Genomic DNA, 7,769 nt, shown 5'->3' with positions numbered 1-7,769 from the left:
AACAGTGTGGTAGTAATTAGATAACAAAGGAAGGGTGAGTGTGGTGTGGAAAATGGGAGAATGATACCCCGACGGTATCATTCTATGGACGGGTGGACCCGATGAGTCGGGTAACTTTCCAACGCTAGATTTTTTTTTTTAGTCATAAATCTTAAAAGAGACAAACCTTGGCGGCTGTGCTTCTGAAACATGGAGAAAAAAGCGCACAGGTTGGCCACTCTAAGATTTATACTTTTAGGTATAATTGATTATAGATAGTTCTTAGATAGGGTTATGGTGGTCACGCTCCGCCATAGCGAGATAGGACCAATCCTTCACTAACGGTGCATGCCCGTGGCTAAGTAGTAGCTAAGGCAATGTCCATTGGTTTTTCCTTATCAAGATTGGAGACCTATCAAAGGTACTCCGCTCCTCTCGACAAGGGGCAGGGACCTCACACCCAGTGGGTCTCTCTCGTGGTAGAGAGCTTCTTCATGATAAGTTGTACAGGGAGGGGAGGAAGGTCCTCCACTCGCTTCCCAAAACAGCGAGAGTAGTAGTCGAACCACTCTTCTCTAGGACATGGGAATCTTCTCACCACTTCTTCTTCTGGATTGTCGAAGTGGATTGGTAGCACTCGCATGCGTCGTGCAAATCGGTAGGCGACCTTCTGCCGCTTAGCTTCGGATGACTTCTTCTTTGACAAAGTGGGTACAACCCGACTCTCTGAGCTTGAAGCACTTGCTTGGCCAGATGCTTCTCCCTTCGGGGTCATGTGTTTCCAGGCTAGCCTATCTTCTACTTGCCCTTGGCTCGAGCAACCCCTTTAGGCCACTTTGGGGTTTTATCTTTGACTGCAGTTTCTTTAGGGAAAAGAGGCCTCACCGTCTGCTTTTCTTCCTTGACGTGAATGACCTCCTTGCGATGAATGTCAATGTAGAAGACTTCAGCCCTTCCGCTGCCTTCGTTGCTGGCACTCATCGACCGTGTGCCTTGGTTGACAACAGTGATGGCACCTCACCAATCTCCCACCTGATGCTTTCGATTTATAGTTAGAACTAGCGACACGGATGGAGAATTTACCTCTTGAATGTTGATGACACTGCAGCCTGGTAGTAGCACCTCAATGAAGGCGGCTAAGGCCTCCTTCGTCTCTTCTTCTTCCGTCCTCTAGTTAGAAAATTCCTTTAGCCACTCATCCATGATTGATAGTGGGCATCACTTTCAGCATTGTAAACTGAAGGGTCTTAGAAAATCCCTCCTCCGTGGGGGCACCGACGGCCTCTAAAACGCCGGGGGCCGAATGGCTCGCCTCGAGCCTGCCATGGTAAAGCGAACAGGGGGCACCACCTAGCTTTGAGCGGCTAGGACGCAAAGGTCACGGTGATATGAACACCGCAAGCCTACACACCGAGAGAGAGAGAGAGAGAGAGAGAGAGAGAGAGAGAGAGAGAGAGAGAGAGAGAGAGAGAGAGAGAGAGAGAGAGAGAGAGAGAGAGAGAGAGAGAATACTTGCAATTGATGAAAACAACCTCGGGGGTGTGAGGGTGAGTTATTTTTGCAATATTTACAAGGTGGCATGCCGTGATGGTAGAGAGGTAGGGAGAGGAGATGGTGCAACCTACTTGGTGCGTTCTCTAGGGTGACTCAACGACGGTGAATACTCATTGCCAAGAGCGTGCATACGTGTGTGCATCGACCATTGGAGTCGAGAGGTGGATGTGGTTCCCTTCGCATGGTGCACTTTCCAAGGCAAACCCAACACACAAGACCCCCTCCCGGTGATGGTGATGGTGTCAATCCCTCCTACTACACTCTACCCAATGCTTGGTTCCACATAAGTTGCCCCCCCCGATAGTGACCTCTCAGTGCCAATTTATAGGTGTTGGCTGCTTGGATTATGGTAATCCCAGTGTGGTTAGGGTAATCTTAATCGGGGAGACAAAGCAAGTGGTGGGCCCAGTGTGGTTGACCCTTGGTATGTTTTGGGGAAGGTTATTAAAAGATGGGAATCTCTAGGTGGGCCTTTGTCACCATCACCTAGAGAGAGGATATTTACAAAATGGAAATTTACAATGTCTTGGGTGAAAACTGAAGATAATGGTAAAATAACCTAAAAATTACTGGGATGGCATCGTGGTTGCGTGTTGTCGGCGAATGGCGTGCTGCCGGTGCGTCGGTGTCGAGTGTACTTCTTTTCGGATTCGGCCGAGGCATGCCTTCGGCGCATTTCAATTTTTTGTTGTTGGCAAAACATGGATCAAAATCCATGTATTTCTAGGCTAGAATTAACTTGGATCGATTCCTTCTAGTGCCTATAGTTGTCTTAGACACACTGGTGAAGTTTCGTCAAATTTGAATCTCATTTGCTTAAGTTATGCTCAATTTTCAAGTTATGGTCAAACATGTGCTAGAGCGGAAATTTCAACAAGTTTTTTACCAATTTCTTAACACAAACGATAAGTTTTCTTAGCAATATTCCTCACAGACATGCACCAAAGGAATGTGGAACAACACCGTGGACATCTTGTCCAATGAGAAGGCCCATGTAAAAGATGAAGATGTGGGGAAGATTTTGGCAAATAAATTGATTGGAAAGTTTTAAGCACCAGATGGAACCAAAGTAAATGCAAAAATCATTCCTAAAGAACTGTGGACACTACACCAGAATCATGAAGTGATGGACAATGCCTATGCTTACAACTAGATAGCTTTTTCTACCTATCACCATGGGGCACGAACTTTCAGAGAGCACATGAATTAATGTTGAGCATTCAATACAATGGTGGAGCCACTCTCACCAACAAAGATAGAGCAATAGTACAAGTAAATATTACAAGTGATCATATGCCAGACTCTCCACTTGCCGACTGGCCATTACAATCTATTGTTAAAGACAAAAGCAATTAATAACAAGGCATTCATCAAGAAGTAGGGCCACCAGCTTATGTATAGAAAGACTTGATCTATTCAGAAATAGAGCTTCCATTACGGCTCATCTCAAAGAATCTCAAAGTGCAAAAGCTGCCTAGATACACTGAGCCACTCTTACACTTGGCGATGGTCATGGCTATTGGCTTATAGGAGCATCACATCATCAAATGTGACTTGGGTAGCTAAATTCTAAAAACTCTAGTCAAAGCAAACCTAAAGAGCAACAAAAAGAGCAAGATCTATATGAATATTGGATTGATGTTGACATGCACCGCATTTCTTATCAGTCTCTCCAAATGATTGAGGGCCTCCTTGAAGTAGATTCCTAGTTGGACCTTCCACAAAAGTCAAAGCATAGTGTGCCAGAGGGGAGGAGTGCCTCTATAATGCCAAGAAAAAGAAGGACACCTGGATCAAGCTCTAAAGCACCACAACCACAAAGAGCAAAGCCATGGAGTCTGACATAGAGCTCCATGGAGATATCAAAAGAAAAGAGGCTATCCCTTTAGAGTATCATACAATTGAAGAAGATAAAGAAAAATAGAACACCTGGATCAAGCTCTAAAGCACCACAACCACAAAGAGCAAAGCCATGGAGTCTGACATAGAGCTCCATGGAGATATCAAAAGAAAAGAGGCTATCCCTTTAGAGTATCATACAATTGAAGAAGAGAAAGAAAAATAGAACCCCCTTATTAAAAAAAGCCACATCAAGAGAATCACAATCCAAGAATGCAAGTAAAAATATCTATGGAGGAAGCTCAATGACTAAGAGAGGAAAGGCGTGCAAATAGAGGTTAAGAGCAAAAGAAAGCTGCAGAGACACACCAAGTTTCATCCTCCTCAAAATTTTGATGACTCACAAATAGATGCCAGGCTACAAATCTCAAAGAAGAGAGAAGACAAACTGATGAAGATGGCCTCGGCCCTCAAATTGGTTGATGTTGCGAGACAAAGAATCCATATAGTTCTGAATCATAAAGTAGATTAGAGAGAGGTGGAGTCCAAGAGACAACGGACCACAAAATTAGATTCTATCTTGGATTCTCCTCGTAATCCACCTACACAACATGAGGAGACGGTTCCAAAAATAGCAACTACTACAACTATAGTGTTGAGATGTCGAGCTCTACACCTTGAGCTGGCATCCACTACGGGTCTTGGCCGCTTACGGCATTTACTCACTGGCGCGTTAGGTGATCGACACGGAGGATCTCTGCCAGTGATTCTACAGCTGGACTACACTTATAGTGCCAGCCTAGTACGCTTCTAGCGAGTTCACACTTAGTGACCGCATGTACATATGTGCTACTTTTTAGCTTTAGCACTTAGTCATTTTGTACTCTCTTTTCTGTGAAGAAGAAGAAGAAGCTTTCCATCTCTGTGTGCTTTGTGCTTGTCTTGTGTATCTCTCTTGCATCCTCATTCTTTACATGGTATCAGAGCCTGGTGCAGGCAAGAGAGGCTAAGAGAGCAAGAGCATCACAATCCCTTCGTTCGCACAAGTTTCTGAACAGGTCTCCAAAGTGCAGTAACAGAGATTTACTGTACAAGTACAGTGGTTGTATGTACGCTTGATTGTGGACCCTCGTTGAGTGTAGAAAGCGTTACAGGTACCACGATAGCAGGTTCAACAGATTTGCAGGTTTTTGCAGATTGCAGCTATTTTGTCTTAGTGCTTCAAGATGTCTGACGGTTTCAGTCAGATTGTTACTGAGAAGCTTGAGAAAAATAACTACCCTGCATGGAAGTTTAGAATAACAAATTTCCTAAAAGGAAAAGGTTATTGGGACTATGTAGAAGGAGACAATGAAAAGGAACCAGAGATTCCCGAGGCAAATGCTATAGCAGAACAAAGGAAAGCTTTGAGGGACTGGCAACAAGGCCATAGCAAAGTGATGTATTGGCTTTCTATGAGCATCACAGATGGCATGATGGGCTATCTACAAGATGCTGAAACCCCCGCAATTGCATGGAGAAACTTAGGCAGAGTGTTCGAGGTGAACACCAAGGCCAGGAAGCTTCAACTAAAGTCAGAGCTAAATCAGGTTAAGAGGAAAAACCTCTCAATCAATGATTATGCCTTGAAGATAAAGAGTATCATTGAGGCTCTTGGATCTATTAAAGTCTCAGTGGAAGACGATGACATTGTCCGTGCATGCTTGGATGGTCTAGGAGATGAGTATGTACATTTTAGGTCTTCCATGAATACAAGAGACGACATCCCCGTGTTCCAAGATTTGATTTCTATGCTTATTCTTGAGGAGAAGAACCTTGACACATCTTCTTCTCATGGCAGAAATAAGTCTGAACAGGCCTTCTATTCTAACTCCAACAGAGGTAGAGGTAGAGGTCGTGGTCGAGGCCCAAGGGGTTGCAGGGGCCAATTTTTGGAAGGCCAATCAAATCAAAACAATACAAGTGGTAGGGGAAACTAGTCTCAAGGCAGGGGGAGTCAAAGAGGTCGTGGTGCAGGATCAAGCAGGCAGCAACATACTCCAGATAGTAGAGAATGTTGGACTTGTGGTGAAAGAGGTCACATGTCACGTGACTGTCCAAAGGGAAAAGCAAGTGGAAAGAGAGAACAGGGCAACTATGCATCTACTAGCAGAGATGCAGATGACAGCAAAAACGAGCGCATGTTTGTTATGTAGCATGTAATGAATACAATGACTGCAGAGAATTCCACCCAAGATGATGTTTGGTATGTGGATTCAGGTGCCTCTAATCACATGACGTCTCGTGGAGAGTGGTTTAGAGATATGCGCAAACCAGATGTGTCAGGCTATGTGCAGACAGGAGATGACATAGCTCACCCCATTGCTCATGTAGGGGACATACCTCTAAATACGAAGAGTGGGAAATCAAAGTACTTAGCAGATGTACTTCATGTCCCAAACATTACAAAGAATCTTGTTTCTGTTGGACAAATGGTTGAGCAGGGTTTGCAGGTTCGTTTCAATCCGAATGGCTGTTATGTAGAAGATTTCTAGAATGGCTGTAAGCTGATCATAGAGGGCAAATGTGTGGGCAGAATGTTTACGCTGAATGTAGACATGCCTGAGGTAAAAGCTGCATTATTTGCACAGGGCACAGGTGTGTGGCTGATGTTGACATTTGGCACAAACGCATTGGCCATGTCAATGAGCAAAGATTGCGCAGCATGCAATCAAAACAGATTGTAAAAGGTTTGCCCAAATTCAAGGTGGATGGTATGCATAAAGTGTGTGCAGCATGCCAGTTTGGAAAACAGTCAAAGGGCTCATTTTCACATGAGCGCAATGTATGTAAAAAGCCACTTGAGGTGGTGCACACAGATGTTTGGGGTCCAACCGATACTGCAAGTATACATGGTTGCAGGTATTATGTCTCTTTCATTGATGACCATACAAGGAAAGTATGGGTCTACTTCATGCGTAACAAAAGTGAAGTGTTTGGTCACTTTCAAGACTTCAAAGTCATGATTGAGAAGGAGACAGATATGCAAATCAAGACATTGAGGTCAGATGGAGGGGGAGAGTACTTCTCCAATGATTTTTCAGATTTTTTGCGAATGCATGGTATACGCAGGCAGTTTACATGCAGATATACTCCACAACAGAATGGGGTCGCAAAAAGGAAAAACAGGCACATTGCAGAGGTTGCACGTGCATTGATGAATGAGAAGAACATGCCTCATCATTTCTGGGCTGAAGCCGTAAATACAGCTGTGTACATTATGAACTGGACACCTACAGCTGTGGTGCATGATGTAACACCTGAGGAAAAGTTTACAGGTACAAAGCCTGATTTGGCACACTTGAAAGTGTTTGGCTGCATAGCTTACGTGCATGTACCAGATGAGTTGCGTAGGAAATTGGATCCTAAAGCAGAGAAATGTATTCTTGTGGGATATTCCCTTGAACAAAAGGTGTAAAGGTGCTACAATCCTACTACACGAGAATTACGAGTGAGCAGGGATGTAGTCTTTGATGAGATGAGCAGTTGGTACAGTAATGCACATGTCACTATTGGGGCTGATGTAAAAGATGATGTGGTTGTACAAAATGTGAGGCCACAGTCACAGGTTTTGAGTGGACCACAAGAGTCCTCTTCTCGTGGCTCTGTTGAGAAACCATGGAATGGTAGACTACGTACGCAGGTTACTCCACCAACAGGTACAGAGAATGTATCACGAAAAGGAAAGGAAAAGGTTGATGAACCTCCCTTTATGGCTGATGCATCATCAGGGTTTTCACATGTAGACATGGATTCAGATGGTTCTGAACAAAGTCTTGATGAGGAATTTGGAATTTCGGCTGTTAGGACACCTGGTGTAAGGAAAGTACAAGAAGATGCTAGAGGGCAAAGGAGTGACCCAGGACCGCGCAGATCTAATAGAGTCTGAAATCCAGTTCAAAAATTGACTTATGATGGGTATCTAGCGTATCACCAAGCCTACATGGCTAAGGTGATACAGGATGTGGAGCCCACATGTTTTGAGGATGCAGTTGGAAATGTGCATTGGGATGATGCAATGAATGAAGAGATGGTTGCATTGAAAGCAAACGACACATGGGAGTTGGTGCCATTGCCAAGTGGAAAGAAAGCTATTGGCTGTAAATGGGTGTATAAAACCAAGCATAAGGCTGATGGTAACATTGAGCGTCACAAGGCAAGGCTGGTCGCAAAGGGTTATGCACAGACGTATGGCATAGACTATGAGGAGACCTTTGCTCCAGTGGCAAAGATGACGACTGTGAGAGCTGTCATAGCAGTGGCTGCATCTAGAGGATGGATTATGCATCAAATGGATGTAAAGAATGCCTTCTTGAATGGTGAGTTGCAAGAGGAAGTGTATATGGATCAACCACCTG

This window comes from Adiantum capillus-veneris, chromosome 18 (genome assembly GCF_014529385.1).
Source record: "Adiantum capillus-veneris isolate H3 chromosome 18, ASM1452938v2, whole genome shotgun sequence".
Classification (NCBI taxonomy): Eukaryota; Viridiplantae; Streptophyta; class Polypodiopsida; order Polypodiales; family Pteridaceae; genus Adiantum; species Adiantum capillus-veneris.
Note: the sequence above shows the minus strand (reverse complement) of the source record.